The sequence below is a fragment of the Sciurus carolinensis genome, chromosome 13, assembly GCF_902686445.1.
Source record: "Sciurus carolinensis chromosome 13, mSciCar1.2, whole genome shotgun sequence".
NCBI lineage: Eukaryota > Metazoa > Chordata > Mammalia > Rodentia > Sciuridae > Sciurus > Sciurus carolinensis.
The window spans coordinates 93,626,052-93,640,793 of record NC_062225.1 but is presented as its reverse complement, the minus strand read 5'-3'; the positions used below and the strand labels follow the sequence as shown (position 1 = coordinate 93,640,793).

The 14,742-nt window shown below is 50.4% G+C and overlaps 1 protein-coding gene across 4 annotated transcripts in view; it reads right to left on the bottom strand.

Annotated features, from left to right (window-relative positions):
* Positions 1–6,479, bottom strand: part of Myt1l (myelin transcription factor 1 like) — a 371,913-nt gene extending 365,434 nt beyond the window's left edge. The window contains exon 1 of one of the 4 annotated variants that reach the window (XM_047522641.1): positions 6,450–6,479. The gene's annotated coding sequence lies outside the window, so the exon portion shown is untranslated. Of the gene's footprint in view, positions 1–150; positions 308–1,347; positions 1,552–6,075; positions 6,333–6,449 lie in introns of those variants that run through there. The other 3 variants (XM_047522639.1, XM_047522638.1, XM_047522640.1) reach the window with 3 other exon arrangements.
* Positions 6,480–14,742: the final 8,263 nt, after the last annotated feature.

Below are 14,742 nucleotides of genomic sequence, written 5' to 3'. Positions count from 1 at the left end.
CGCTCTGCCTGGGGACCGGGGCAGCCTCCATTAGGAGGCGGCAGCCAGGCGGCCCCGGCTGCCAGTCCTGCCCGGGCTCTGCATCCAGCGCCCGTTCCCTGGGAGACCACCTCTCTGCCGCAGAACAAGAGGAGCACAGAGCTGACTTACCCTGTCTCAGGCTGCATCCTTTCAGCCACACAAACACATCCACCCCTACATCCTACCCGGAGGAAACTCATCGCTCATCTAGGTGTTTTTCAAGCTACGGCTATGGATTAAACCAGTCATTTCTAACCTTCCTGTTTATGAAGCTTGCAACAGTCAGACAAGATTGGGATGTATGCTGTATGCTTCCTACATTGTACCCACAGGCCCCTAAATCTCTAGAGCAGAATGTGTATCATGTGCTGTGCTGTATTTAATGTAATAGACGAGAACTGTAAACACCAAAGCCAGGCTGCTACCAGCCACCAGCTAGGTAATACATCTAAAAATACCTCCCCTATCACTGATGCTATGGTAGATCTGTGCTGTGGCCAAAGAAACCTCACAGAAGTCAGCTGAACCTGGGGTGTTCTGAGCCACGCTGCATCAAAACAAAACAAAGTGGGTCCGAGGCCCCCCACCACTTCTTGGGCTGGGAGGAGGAGACTCAAGGGTTAACTCTAAGTGATTCTCAAAATCTCTTCTGGTTGCCAGCCTCACGATATTATTCTGTTTCAGTATGAACTCTTTTTTTAAAAAATCATTTTCCTTTGAAACAGGAGACAGAACTCTTTCTCTAAGAAAGTTACAATGCTGTCAACCTTTTAGTATTGCTTAAAGAAAAAATACAAGAAAAAGTTTACTCGGAAAAGATAGAACCCAGGAAGATTTTGAAAATACAAAAGAGGACATAGATACATGACTTCCATTAGCATTTTCCTCTCTTTAAGGAAAGTGCTGATTTTATAAATGGCTTCTCGAGCTGAGAAAGAATGTTTTGGTGTGGCAGCAGCCGCCTCTGCGCTCCGCAAGCCCGCCCAAGCACCCTGGCCAGAGGGCCACCCGAGGGCTGAAGGCGACCTCAGCACTCCCCCTCCCCAGCCGCCGGCGCACACAGGCACACAGACTCGGTTAGCAACAACTCAGGAAGCACGCGGCCGCCGGCCAAGGGTGCCCGAGAGAGGTCCATTGTTGGCGGATCGCTCCCAAACCATGCGGTTCCGGGACCCACTGCGAGCCCACGGAGCTGCGGGGCAGGCAGTGTGGAAGCCGCGGTGCCCAGCACTTCAGAGAAGGTCTGAAGCCAGCCAGGAGAGCTGGGGACCAGCACACCAGGCGGGCGAGCCTCGCATGCCACCCCTGAAAGAAGGAAAGCGGTACCTTTTCGCGGAAGAGTCGGGGCGCCCAGCCGCACGCCCGCTCCGCGGTCTGCTCTCAGGGCGCAGCTCCCTGCCTGCCATGGACAGCCCACCGCACGTGCCGGGCGCAGTTGCCTCTATTTCCATCCATTCACCCCGCCCGCCAGGACTCCCCTCCGTCAGCTCGTCCACAGCCAGAGCCACGGGAGGGACTGACCGCGGCAGGCTTCCCCGGCGCGGGGCGACGGAGGCTCCCGCGGGGAGACTGACATGGAAGTCCTGAGTTGCCAAGAACACCCTCCTGGTCTCAAAGGTGATTCCTCTGAGGACCGCGGCCGCCTCACAGGGGAACCAGGCTCACCGGTTGCTACAGGGGACAGTTCCCTTCCCAGCGAGCCCTGCCAGAAACCTCCGCAGTCTGGAAGCAGGGAAGGCTTTCAGGGAACACCCTGCAGGTCCACCTTCCCGGCACCACGGCCCTGGCTCTCCGCTGGAACGTCCCCTCCCCCTCCCAACTTTCTGATAATCCCCACATGGGGAGCAGGGATTTCTTTTTCTTTTTTTCTTTCTCTCTCACTCTCTCTCTCTCCTCTTTTATTTTATTTTTTTTTTGAGGGACATATATTGTAGGAAAATTTCCTGATGGCACAGCCCAATATGGCTGTGTTGATCAGTATTTTTTCTCATGATAAATAAGGCTTTATGCATTCTTTCTAGTTTTATAACACCTGGCTTACATTTTCTCTGCCATCTCTGACTACTTCTGCACGTACCCTGGGGACTCATTACGATGTCAATGCTAAAAACAGTCTCATTGTGGAAACACGCATAGAAAAATCAGTGTACGCTTGAACAATGCAGGTGTGAAGGGGAGAGAGGCAGAGACAAACAGGGACAGAGTGAAGAGAGGACAGGAGACGGGGAGGCAGGGGCAGAGGGCACACACAGGGCTGCAAACTGAGCCACTGCAGGCTGCAACCCAGGCTGACCGGACACACTGGGCTGCTGCCTCACAGTGCCGGATGTCAGGAGGACCATACAACAGACCACTGACCAGTGAAGTACTCAGCACCACTTTTCACACAAGTTATGGCCATTAATAGGCAGTGATTTTAATATGTGGAATATGTCAGTTTAAAATGCCTTGCTTTTAGTACCAGCCACTCATGCTATGTGGATCTGACTCCCTGCCAGGGCCGGAAAACACACACAGTATTCTATTCTGCAACTTTGTGGCCCTTTTGTCTTCAGTCTGGAATAAACGTGTGTCAAAGGCAGGCGCAGTATTGCAGCATCATGGAACTGGGTAGGGAGGGACTGAGTTTGGCAAAACATGTATTAGTCATTTTCAGTTTTTGTTCAAGTTTATCCTCTGTTACTTCCTTTCAAGGAAGGTTACACAATTTTTAAAAGAAAAATAAATAGTCAAGAAAAAGGCTCTTTAAACTTGAACATCAGGACATGCTGGTTGCCCTTGCAACCATAGCATGCCGGGCAATGGTTGGACTACAAGAGCACAGCACACCTAGCATTCTCTCATCTGCCATTCTGGGCAGAGTTCTGGTGAGAGTTTCCACCAAGGTAGACTCCCTGGCACAGGGAGGTGCATTGGAAAAGCTGGTGACTGATTAGGAATTGTGGCTCTGGACCAAGGGGGTTCCCAGCTGAGCTCACTCCAACTGCAGGAGCATTGTGGCTTCCCTCTCACCCCGAGATGGAGGCTTTATGTCAAATACTTTAACACAGGCAGAACTTCAAGTTGCTATAAGTCAAAGATGGCGCCAATAAAATGCGTAACAAGTAAACAAAGTACTTCAGAGGTTATAATAAGTATTTTTAAAACAATCCTTCTCCAATTAGACAGGCTTATAGGTAGACTTGGAATGTCTAGTTTATACATATCACCTTAAAAATATCACTTACTGAACAAAATTATTTTGTAAAAGTAATTGAATTTAAAAAAAATTGCATGTGTAAAGGCAGGTGAACAAATAATTAGACTATTAATTCAATATTTTGAATTTTAAGTACAATTTGAACAAATAGGAAATCTTTACAAAGCTTTGAAGTTGCAAAATAACTTATTTTTTTACCCTAATCCCTGAAAGTTTACAGAAAACAGAGGGAAATGATCTGTGAAATGATTAGTTTACATGAATAAACAAAAGAGAAAAATTTTTTAAAAGAGTAAAAAAACACAAGAAGTAAAAAATAAATAAATAAATTAGTATTAAAAGCATAACAAGAACAATGAAAGCGCTCTATTAAAGGACTTTCGTTCTCTGAAAGTGCCCACACATTCCAGAAATCATGTTTTCACAGATATTAAGGATTTCTGCATGTCACTCACACGTGGCCACGGGTTACTGGCCCTCGACCGTGGTCCCACTTTCTGACACAAATTTATGAAACTGGCATAACTGTGCTGCTGGGTGTGAGCTTCCCTCCGGAGAAGTTGGGAGGTGAGTATCATGCATACTTCCTGTCTCACTCTCACACCAGAGAACCCTGCTCAGCTTTCAAAAACGAGATTTTATTAATATCTGCAAATGTTGGAATACATATTTTTATTTGGAAGGTAGTTTGCAGTTTTCTAACCACAATTATAAACACACAAGTGATTGTCCAGGTTCATATGCTTGATAATTTCGAAAGCAGAGTAGAATGTGTATATAATGGCAGCCGGGAGGTCTTTACAAAATAACCATCTTCAAGTACAGGGATCTTTGCTGCCACCACCTTCAAAACAACCAGCTGTGGCCATAGGGCTGCTCCTGCTTCTGCCTCCACGGCAGGATCATTAAGGTGATGAAAGCGAGCCATTTCCACACTGCCTGGCAGCCCCAGCCCTCCCTGCTGAAGGACTATCAGTGCGGACAGCTCCCGGTGCTGAAAGGGAGGCAAGGGCCTGCTCACAATGGCTGGCTCTGCCAGCCGCTGAGAAGTCACAGCAAAACGGAATGAGGTGGCGGTGCTGAGGCTGAATAGCAGCGTCTCAGAACAATGGCAGCCAGCTCCAAATCCCACTATAATCACATTAATGAGATTAATCAGTGAATTAGCAGCAGTCAAATGTCAGGAAGGCGAGGAAGAATCCAACCAAGATTGGTAATTAACTTTTTTTTTGTTGGGGGGTGGGAATCAACTGTGGTACCTCCTAGGCTTTTCAGAAGTTGACAGTTCTGTTTATGATCTTAGAACTACGAGTACAGATCTAAAGGCAAGAACACTATCCTTCTTATCGCAATATAGATCCAGGCACCACATTGCTGTTGCTTAGATACAGTCCTCTGAGAAACTCATGTCACTTTAAGTAACCTCCATAAACTATCCAAATTCTGTGGTTTTAAACTTTCTAGACATGTAACGAACATGGAAAATGAATTTATTCTTATTGAAATCAAGCTAAAGCATAAAAAATATGGCTGATTAAGGAAAGGAAGGATTATATAACAAGGGCTACTGCTTCCAGTAGCTCTGTGGTGGTGTGGTAAGAGTTTCAGAAAGTGCAGTCAGGAAATGTGCAGCATTGAGCACATCAGCAGGGGCCCATTGTCTCCAGAGCAGAAGGTGGAAGGCTGAGGTGCGACTTAGGGAGACCGAGCAACCTGCGTGCTTCACTCCAAGTGACTGGATCACACAAGCGCCTTGAGGGCAAGAGAATAAAGCAAACTTCTTTCTGGTAGATGTCACTAGCAGCGTTTATAATGCACAAGCAACACTTTGAAGTCAAAGTTTCTGAGAGGTGAAAACTTATAGAAATGCAATGGTATTGTTTACAGAAAGAAATATTGTGCAAAACACTTTAATTGTTAAATAATCACATTTTTTCTACATGTAAGACACGCCTTTATCTATTGTTTGAAAAGCTACATGACTTTTATGAAGTTGAACAATTAGACCCTGCTATGCCTGAGAGGGTGGTGTTGGGCTGCTTTTGTCTGTGATGTTAATTTTGTTCAGTGAAAAATATAAACACTGGAACCAGAAAGCTCTTACATAAACTATTTCACCCAATTTAATAAATAACATGCTCGTTTACAGTTTACATAATTTTAGTAGTTTAAGAAAGTGCCATGACTAAATTGCTGCTGATTTTAAAATCTGTGTTCTATATTCTCTATAGCTAACTCTCATATGAACATTAAATATTTATTTTCATTGCTTTATTCCAATCTATCTTGAAGCAGCTTAAACTTTTAGTTTATTTATGTAAGTGGCATTAAAAGACATTTTTTGTTAAGGTGAAATGCTGTTTCATTATTATGAACTTCAAACATGGAGATTATTGTTAAAAATCTTTATTTGAGTTTCTCAATTTCAAGAATATAAGTCAACTTCCTCTTTATAATCAGACAGAGAGAGCATGGAGAATGTCTAATACTTTAACAGCACTCAAGTAAAACTGTCTGCCTCATTTGTATGTAAAGTGATCCCATGAAGTCTGGGAAGTTTTGCTGCGGGATCCTCACACCATCCAGCGCTATGCTCGCAGAGAGGTTTTGTTTTTGTTTTTGTTTTGTTTTATAAACAGCATCATGCTTTAGACATGCAACCTAGCACTGTCTTGCATTAAAGACAGACTCCTGTGGACCACAGACCTCCGGCTCAGGAACCTTTGAGCTGCCAGCCTTGCCACAAAATAACTTTAAAAGGAGCGAACAATAGGGTTGCCACACAAGCCCCCGCAAGACAGCCCCACGGAGTCTGTCCACCAAGACCCGAGATCAACCTAACGAGCGTCACGTACCTCACAACACGACCACACCGCTCGCCTGCAAATGACAGCCAGCTCAGAGCACACGGGGAGGAGGAAGCCTGTCCCCACGCTGGAGGACGAGGAGGAACCGCGTGCCCCCAGAGACAGAAGGGCTGCTTTGTCTTCAGCGAATTCTGATATCATAACCCACGGTCCAGGAAATAAAAACACGAAAGACACCCACCCACCGCGGGTGGAAGCCAGCGGTTCCTGGCGGACCGCAGGGGAGGCTTCTCCCTCTGCTCAGCGTGCAGTGGCTCAGGGAAAAAAAATGTCGCCCGGGCAGGGAGGACGGCTGCGGCAGGACGGTGGAGGCCTGAGGGACCCGCTCCCCTTCCCTGTCCCCGGCTTGGAGCCCCACTCACCCTCTCCCATGCTTGCTCCACACTTTTTTTTTTTCACTAGCTCCAAATCCCCGGCATATGACCTTCTGTTAAATAGATAAAAAAAAAAATTGCTTATCAGTCATGCAAATGAGGCTGAATTCATTTTCCACAACAGATGGCCTCATAGATAATGATGATGGAAGAGAGAAAATTGAATGTCTCTCACAAGGTGGCCATGGCAACCGAGAGCAGAATAATATCAATAATAAGCTCACTGCATAATAAGGTTGTCAGTCCTACAAATCAAAGTCTCCAGCTAAATCAGGTACACCACCCCAGCCAGTCACCAGGTAAATTACACACACACACACACACACACACACACACACACACACACACACGTATGTCTGTGTGCACGTGTGTGTGTGTGTGTGTGTGTGTGTACTTCACAGTGACCGTGAAGAAGACCAGAATCCCAGCCACTTGGTGAAAGTGCGTATGTGGTGGAGGGAGGGTGGCTGGAAAATGAAACGACAATGTGACTTTTTTCCTTCTCTTTCTCTTTCGTGATGGTTTTTGTACTGGAGTGGGTTTCATGGGGGATCTTCTAACTAGCCATATTGAAATTTGGAACGGGCGTGGGGAAGGCTTCTCTCCTCCGCCTCCTCCCCGCTCTGCTCTCTGATGTGCTGCGCTGCATGGATGTGAGAGCAGCTCGCCCGAGGCTTCCACCTTGGCTCCCAGGGGGACATCCTGCAAAATGAATCAGCAGCCGTCCTGAGCAGGCTGATTAAAATGAAAATGGCAAGACACACGTCTGGGCGGAACTGGGGCTCGGCTTTGCTGCCTGTCTGGCAAGCGTGCTCAATATAGCTCTTGCTGATAATGGCTTGCTGCCTTGCCTGTTTTTAAAAAGGTATCGCCCTTTTCCTCTAGCTGACTGGCATGTGCTGTACATGTGTGCCTGTGCCTGTGGCGTGTGCCATGGGAAGGGCCGGACTGCTCCGTTCTTCCACTTTCCCAGTGCTCACATGCAGACTGCCTTACTCCATTGTTTCAACACTGAGCTTACTTCTGTCCTTTGAGGAAGAGCGGCGGGTAGTGAGCCTGGGTGAGGGTCGCCTACAGAACAGGACTCCATGTTCACACCCCAGGTACAATTCTTCCTAGCCAAATTCCAGGCAAAGACCTTGAGAGGACTCTGCTGCTGTGCTTCCTGGGATCACAGCTGGAAGTGCTGGAAGGCAGCTGGGGAGAAGCCATATGCAGCCAGACAGCATCTCTGTCACGGTATCACACAGCACAAAGAACTGGGGTGGAAGATGGAAGGTCACTACCAGGTACAATGGTCTAGCAACATTTATTGACAATGTATCAAAAGTAGATCTTCAGGCTTCCTTCAGAATTCTCAGGCACAGCTTTAAGATCCCCTCAACAACTATACTGCTAATATCTATGTCAAATTTTTATTTTTAAGGCATTCTGAAAATTAGACCATTATCAACTCTCATGAAAAAGTGGCTTGAGTATGAGAGGCAAGAATCAGTCAGAAATCCCTGTACTTTTCTTATACCTTTCATTCTGTTGTAAACCATCTTCAGATTTTGTCTGAATTCTCTCCTTTTGGTGACAGATGCATGATTTTTGCATGGAGCTACTGCCTATCTAGCTGCCGGTTTTGTCTCCTGTGATTCCTGCCTGAGTCGCGGTTCCTCCTCCTGCCCTCCAGCCCTCCAGCCCTCCGCCGCGTGTGAATCAGAAATCAATACAGCTGCCCTAATGGAGACTCCACTCGGCTCACAGCGACGCAGCTGCCGCCTCCTCGCCCTCTCGCAGAACTGATGACGTCCACGCAGCTTTTTCAGCTGATTGGGCACCACATCGGATGTTCTGTGAAGCAAAGAATAGGAATCATTTACAGTCGGTGGGAAAAAAATGGGAGCATGTATTCTCCCGTGTCTACGACCCTGCTGCTCAGCTCCCGCACTCCCAGCCACACGGGTGACGGACAGTTCTCCGAGTCGCGTGGTCACCGTGGAGTAAGGAGGACTCCAGAAATGACCGTAGGATGGCGACTGCAGAACAATGGGGTGTGCTTCCATCTTGTGAAGGACAAAGCATTCCTCTAAGAAACGTAAGCCGACAAGATCCCCATGAAGGTGTGTGGGGCCAGGTGAGACAGAGGCCCCACACACTGCCTCAGGCTTAAGCATGGATGGCACTTTAGGATCTCCAAGTGCACTTTAAAAATAAAATCTACAAGTCATAAGGACACTCTCGAAGCCCACATGCCTGTAATCACCCTCTTTCAGGCCCCAGGAGTCTGCTTGGGTCTGTTAGCAATAGATTCGGCTTCCTCGTTAGTTTCCCTGAAGCTTATCTCCCACTAAGAAGGAAATCTCTAATACTAAGTAAGCCATGGTGCTCAAAATCACAGATGCATACGTGTAAGTATCTTTCTCACACACGTGTGCGTGTCTGTGAAAATACAGTGTCAGATAAGGGCCCTGCACACTTGTGTGGGCACGCATGCGTGGGTGTGCAATGTGCTCCCACAGCTCTGGCCTCCCAGAGCGGTGGGGGACCTCAGGGGCTCCGCAGGCCTCAGCCTCTGATGTCGTACCTCAGGGTGAGGTGGCCCTGAAGTCCAGGGCAACAGAGGACGCCGTCCCCTGTCCCCCGCCCCCGCCTTGCCTTCAGCCTGCCTCCCGACAGCGCCTGCCTCCTCGGGCTCCGGCTCCGGAGGGGCATTGGTATTCCTCCCACTTCCTCCGCTTGACCGTCAGCACTGGAGGTGCCGGAGCTCAGACGGGGAAGAGAAGGGAAAGGAGGCGGAATCCCGAGGCTCAGAGCACCAACAGAACCACATTCCAGTCTGTTTTGCAGTTACATTGTGCCTGCACCTAGAATAGTGATCTCTGAAAGATGAGACCAACGGCTCGCCGCAGAGGTGCTGTGAGCCCTGCAGGATGAATGAGGACCTATGATTGGCAGTTAAGCCAGGTGATGGAACGATCTTCATCAAATGTCAACCAAACTTCCTTAAATTGTTACAGATATACTTCATGCTGCACTCACTTAGAAGTTCACTGCACAGATTCAGTCCTTTCTGTGTTAGAAAAAGCATAGCTTGTCTCCTTTAATTTCATTTTTATATTTATTTGTTTACTTGTAAGAGAAAAGAAATTCAAATGTACAGTCCCTTCCAATGGATAGGACTTCTAAAGAAGACAGGGAGTAATAACAAATCCCAGACCTGTTTGTGTGTGAAGCTGTGAAAGGCACAGGCTAGGCCCCAGGCTGTCCCCTCTCTGTGGCATGGGTGTCCTGTTGCTCCACTAGTGATAGGTGGGTCTCCCAAAGGCAGGGAGTACATGCTCCTTTCTCTTCTTCAGATGTACATGCAGACTCTGGTCTCAGCATGAGGTGAATGGACAGGAGCTCCATGCTTTCTCAGACACCACCGTCGCCCTCGATGTGGGGACACAAGCAGACCTCCACATCCTGGGTGATGAGGACCTATCTGTATTTTGCCACAGGAAGCTCACAATCTGTGTGACGTTGCTCACAATTATGTCTGCATGAATGATTGGGGGCTACACACCTGTGGGGACCCTTAGACGGGTAGGCAGTAGTAAACCATGGGCCTCACGACAGGGGGGCGGTCAATGGCTGAGACATGGAACCCAGATGGAGCCACATCAGGTGTGCACTGTGCAAACCCCAGCTCAGCACCCCCCATCCCTCACACACAGGCAAGGTCAGACGCACAGGTGCATCAGGTAAGTGCTGCCTTATCACATGCTCAGCCATCATCAAGGGGGAAGCCCATTTTCTCCACGAGGAATTGGCCTCACTGGTCAAAACCTCTTTCCAGTGCTTAGTAGTGAGTAGGCACAGGAAAGACCAAGGTGCCAACCAGGCAAGGGGGAAGAACCTGGGGACACAGCAGGAGGCGGGGTTGAGTGGCAAGCCCAGAAGGGGTGCCTGGCCCTCCTGCGCCTCCTGAGCTACTTCCTCACCACCTGGAGCAGACAAGGCTGTGGGGCTTCACCAAGACCGGTGTCAGGGAGCCCAATCTTCAGCGTCCATATTTAAATTCCTTGGCCTGAGTTTATAGAACTAGTCATTTTTTGGAAGATTTTATAGGTATAAATTGCATGGAAGATAATTCTGAGATCTAAAAGAACATGGAGAATTTAAGGTTCCAATGATTAGCAAACTAAGATAATTATAAAAAGTATTTATCTCACCCCTAAATCTATAATTTTGAGAACATTATTTACAATCTTATTTTTAAAAAGTACTATTCAATTCACTGTGTGTAGTTCAATAAATTCACTAATCCCTGCGAACTTCCACTGTAGCCCCCACCATCTGGGGTCTTCATATCTCTGTTCTCTCTACATCTTCAGTCTAACATCCCCACACAAGCCAAGTGACTTCCAGGAAGGGACTGATGCTCTGGCTCAGGGGTAAGAGGTGTAGGCCAGGTGTGTAACGGGAGGGTTTCCGCTAAAGCGGAAAAAAGGAAAGAAACATTTTAGGCCGTCGGTCATATTTGGAGTTGTACTGAAAACCGATAATCATCAAGCGCGTTAGAAGAGCTTCCTAATGGAAGTCACTAGGAAAAGTCACTAGGAACAGATACCAAGGCAGAGTCGGGGGCGGAGAACCCAGGCCCCACCTCTCGGCCTGGCTGCCAGGAGCACTCTCACCAAAGGGACCTCCTTCCTGGGCCCCTCCCCCAGCAGAACCTTCTCAGCAGACAGGGAAGACCTCCTGCCGTAGGTGGTAAATTGGACTTGCTCTTTACTTCTCCTACGTCAGACGTGGCTTGCAGCCCACCGCTAGGGCCTGCCCATTCTAAATTCCGACTCCCAAGTTGGTCACACCAAGAGGCGCGGACCTCGAGGATTCTCCAGTGGCACCAGGCTCAGGGCAGTGCAATAGGTTTTTGTAGGAGGAGAGGCAGTGCCAGCGCTTCTGTGGGGTGGCAGCATTGTGGGGAGACCAGTTCCACCGCGTGTGTGGGGCGTTGTTGCTAACGAGCCACCGCCTGGAACTCTGCCTTCCTGCTCATCCAGCTGTGTTTACGTGCAGCCCAGGACACGGAGTGCTCCACACTAGAGTTCTGCGTGCAGACACATCAACGCCGGGGGTGGAGGAAATCGAGGGCCATGGTTTCACTTGGCAGAGAACATCCGGCAAGACAGGACGTCCTCAGTCATGGCAGTCTAACTTGCTGGCCACATCCACGTGGCTGAACTGGATGGCTGGTCTGCAGAGGATCTGCTCCACTTGAGGGGCCGAGGAAATGGCTTCTGCCACAGAGATTCCAGATTCTTCACCCAATTGCAGAAATGAATCCGTTGCAGACCCAGAGCCTCTCAGGTACAAGCTGCCTTTGGGGAAGACCTGGTGGCAGCACCATGGAAAGGAAAGACTCTCTCCCAGGTGGGCCTGCAGCTGCTCATTGGGGCGATGCGCAGAGGGGGAGGGAGGCCTCAGTCCTGCGGGCACTGCTGGACCCTGGTTCCCTTAATTCCTGGGAACCGTAGTATCATCTGAACTGCTTGGTCAGAGGATGGTGACGTGTGCTCAGTGGCCCCCAGTGACCCCATGTTGCTTCAGATTCCCATGGTAGAGACGTAGAAGATGCATTCGAGGTGGGCTGCTGGCCCTGAGGCCCTGCTGAGTGGACCAGCAAGGTGGGGTGCCAGGAGTTCACAGGAGCAGCCTCCCAGGGGCCTTGGGGTGGGGTCTCCATGGTACCCCTCAGTCGTTGGCTCTGCTAGTACAGAAGACGCAGCTCCTGCGGGACAGCAGAGAGGCGCCGGAGCTGAAGTGGGGGTGTTCTTACCAAAGAAAGTCGACAGAGCTCCATCACAGGCAACAGACCTCACCCCGAGAGCGAGCCAGGCCCAGAGAGGTTTCCATGCCTCTGGGACAGAGCTGCAGCCCAGCACAGCTTCACCATCTGCCCTGGTCCAGTCATTCCACCACCCAAACAGGAGGCACAGCCTCCTCACCCAGGTGAGGCTGCCCTCCCTGGCAATGACAGGGCAGAAAGGACCCCAGGTAGTGCTTGCCTGGCTCTAGATTCCTGGCCAGACACAGCTTTCCAGTGGCCAGAAGGCGAGGTTGCTCGGGACACAGGAGCCTGCGCCTGGCGGGCTCACGGGCTCATAGTGGCCACCAGATGTGTGTGTGCAGATGGCTGGCTGCTTTTCCTGTGCTCTCTGCTGTCACCCTGATCCCAAAGCTACTGTGCGAGGAGAGCCCACAGGGCTTCCGGTGTTGGCTGAGGGGTTGAGCCTGGTCATTAAAGGAGGGAGAGTCATTGCCAAACCCAGCAAGGGCGTGAAGAGCAGGCTTCCTGGGGCATCACCACACATGCCAGGCTCAGCCGCGCTGGTGACAGGAAGGTGCCCAGCAGGACACCCAGGACCGCACCTCTCGGCGACATTTGGGGTCACTCTACGACTGACCGGAATGCTGGCTGGAGGCAAAGGGAGCAGGTCTCGGAAGGGCAGAGGGGTGCCCTCAATGCCACCTCTGGACCCCTGAGCAGAGCGACTGCACCTGGCCAGCTGGTCTATGGGCGCCAGGCGGCCATGCCACCTCCGGGTCTCCACCCCAGCGTTCTGCGGGCACAGCATCTTCCCACCAGCTTCCGCAGCTCGCACGTAAGGCCTTCGACTAGCACAGCGTGAAACGCAAACTCAAGGACCCGCCCGAGCCCAGGGTCCCCAGGGCTCCTCTCAGTGAGTGCCTGGCCCCAGCGGACCTCCTCCACCAAGGTCCAGGTCTCTGCCCCTGCCTCCTCCTGCTCTCCTCAGGGGCCCGGGGCTCTCTGTGGGGCAGCGCCTTCACGCACAGGATCCTGTGGCAGTTTAGCTCCACGCACTCTCGTCTCCCAAGTGCACACGCTGACTCCCAGGCACCAGGCGGGGAATTCATTGCCCCTAATCCAAATCCACCAGGAGCAGATGGAGCAAGCAGGTTGGAACCTGAGCTCACCTTAGCTCTCTGGGCACCAGCCCTGTGTGACCTCAAGCTGGGAGAAATTGGGTGAGGAGAAACATTGGAACCACGTGTCTCAATGAGGGGTCTTGTCAGTGTGTGATAACGGACAGCTCCGCCTTATCTTCTAATATGCCTACCAGCAGGTGTTCTCCCCCAATTATGGAGTGAAAGGCCTTTGTCTTCTATCTTCTCACTTCTGAGATGAACATAGCGGCCTCCAAGTGGCATCAGGACCAGATTCCAGGCATCTGCCAGGAGCCTCTCAGAAGAGCGGCCTCTGAGCACCCCAACAGTGGCCCTGAGTCAGGATCTACGTCACTTTCAAAAGCAAACCGAAAGCCAGCCTCAGCTCCTGTGTAGCTAAGACTTTCCTAGTATCTAGACATGAGAAGAAAACGCAGACAGCGACACCAGCTTAACAATGCATCTTATGTAATCCCATACATCTTGAGCACCATTCTCTCAAAACGTGACCAATATAACACTTATTGGTAAAGTGTTGCATCGCTGCCCTCAGGGCCCCTCAGCTCAAGCCAGCTGTGTTCCAGCAGCTCTGTGGACACTTCTGACTGGGGATGGCCATGCCTGGTTCTCAGCCAGAATCCACAGGCTTCCTGGTCCATCTCACCCTGGAGCAAGCCTGCTGGATTTCTCCGGTCCGTTGTAATGCCCAGATAGAGGAGCATAAAGTAGCAGCAATAACTCGAGGCTCGGCATGTCTTTACACACAGACACAGACATCAGTAAATACTTGGCTTCCCAAGTGGATGGACACTGGCCACTGGGGTGAGGCTGTGCTGGACTCCAGTGTGGCCTTGGTCCATCTTCCTCGTGGACAGGTTTGGGCTGGTGTGTGCTTGTCATCATGTGGGCTTGTGGCCTCGGTTCTCTTTGGAGGCCCCGTGGTGTGTGCCACAGGAAGAGAGTTGAGGGCTTCCGCCCCGTGAGCTTCAGAACCCAGTCTGCGCAGCGTCCTGCCTGCTCTTTCCTCCTGGCCTCTCCTGGACCCCAGGCTGGCCAGGTGTGCAGTGCTGCCTCCTGACTTTCCAGCTACAGAGCATCTCTGGTTTTGGGCCTTCCCTTGGACTCACTCTGCCGCCCATTCCCTGGCCTTCCTGTCTGTGTGGTGATGACAAAGATGGATGTTCCATGGCTTCCGCTTGATTTCAGAGACCTCTTCTTGCAGCGTCCGTGTTTGATGCGAGCTCTGCCCCAGGGTGGTTCCTGTGTGTCTCTGCAGCACCGTTTCTGAATGCAGGCACTCATGGGCCGGGCTGCTTTTCCTTGAAGCGACTTTCAGCTT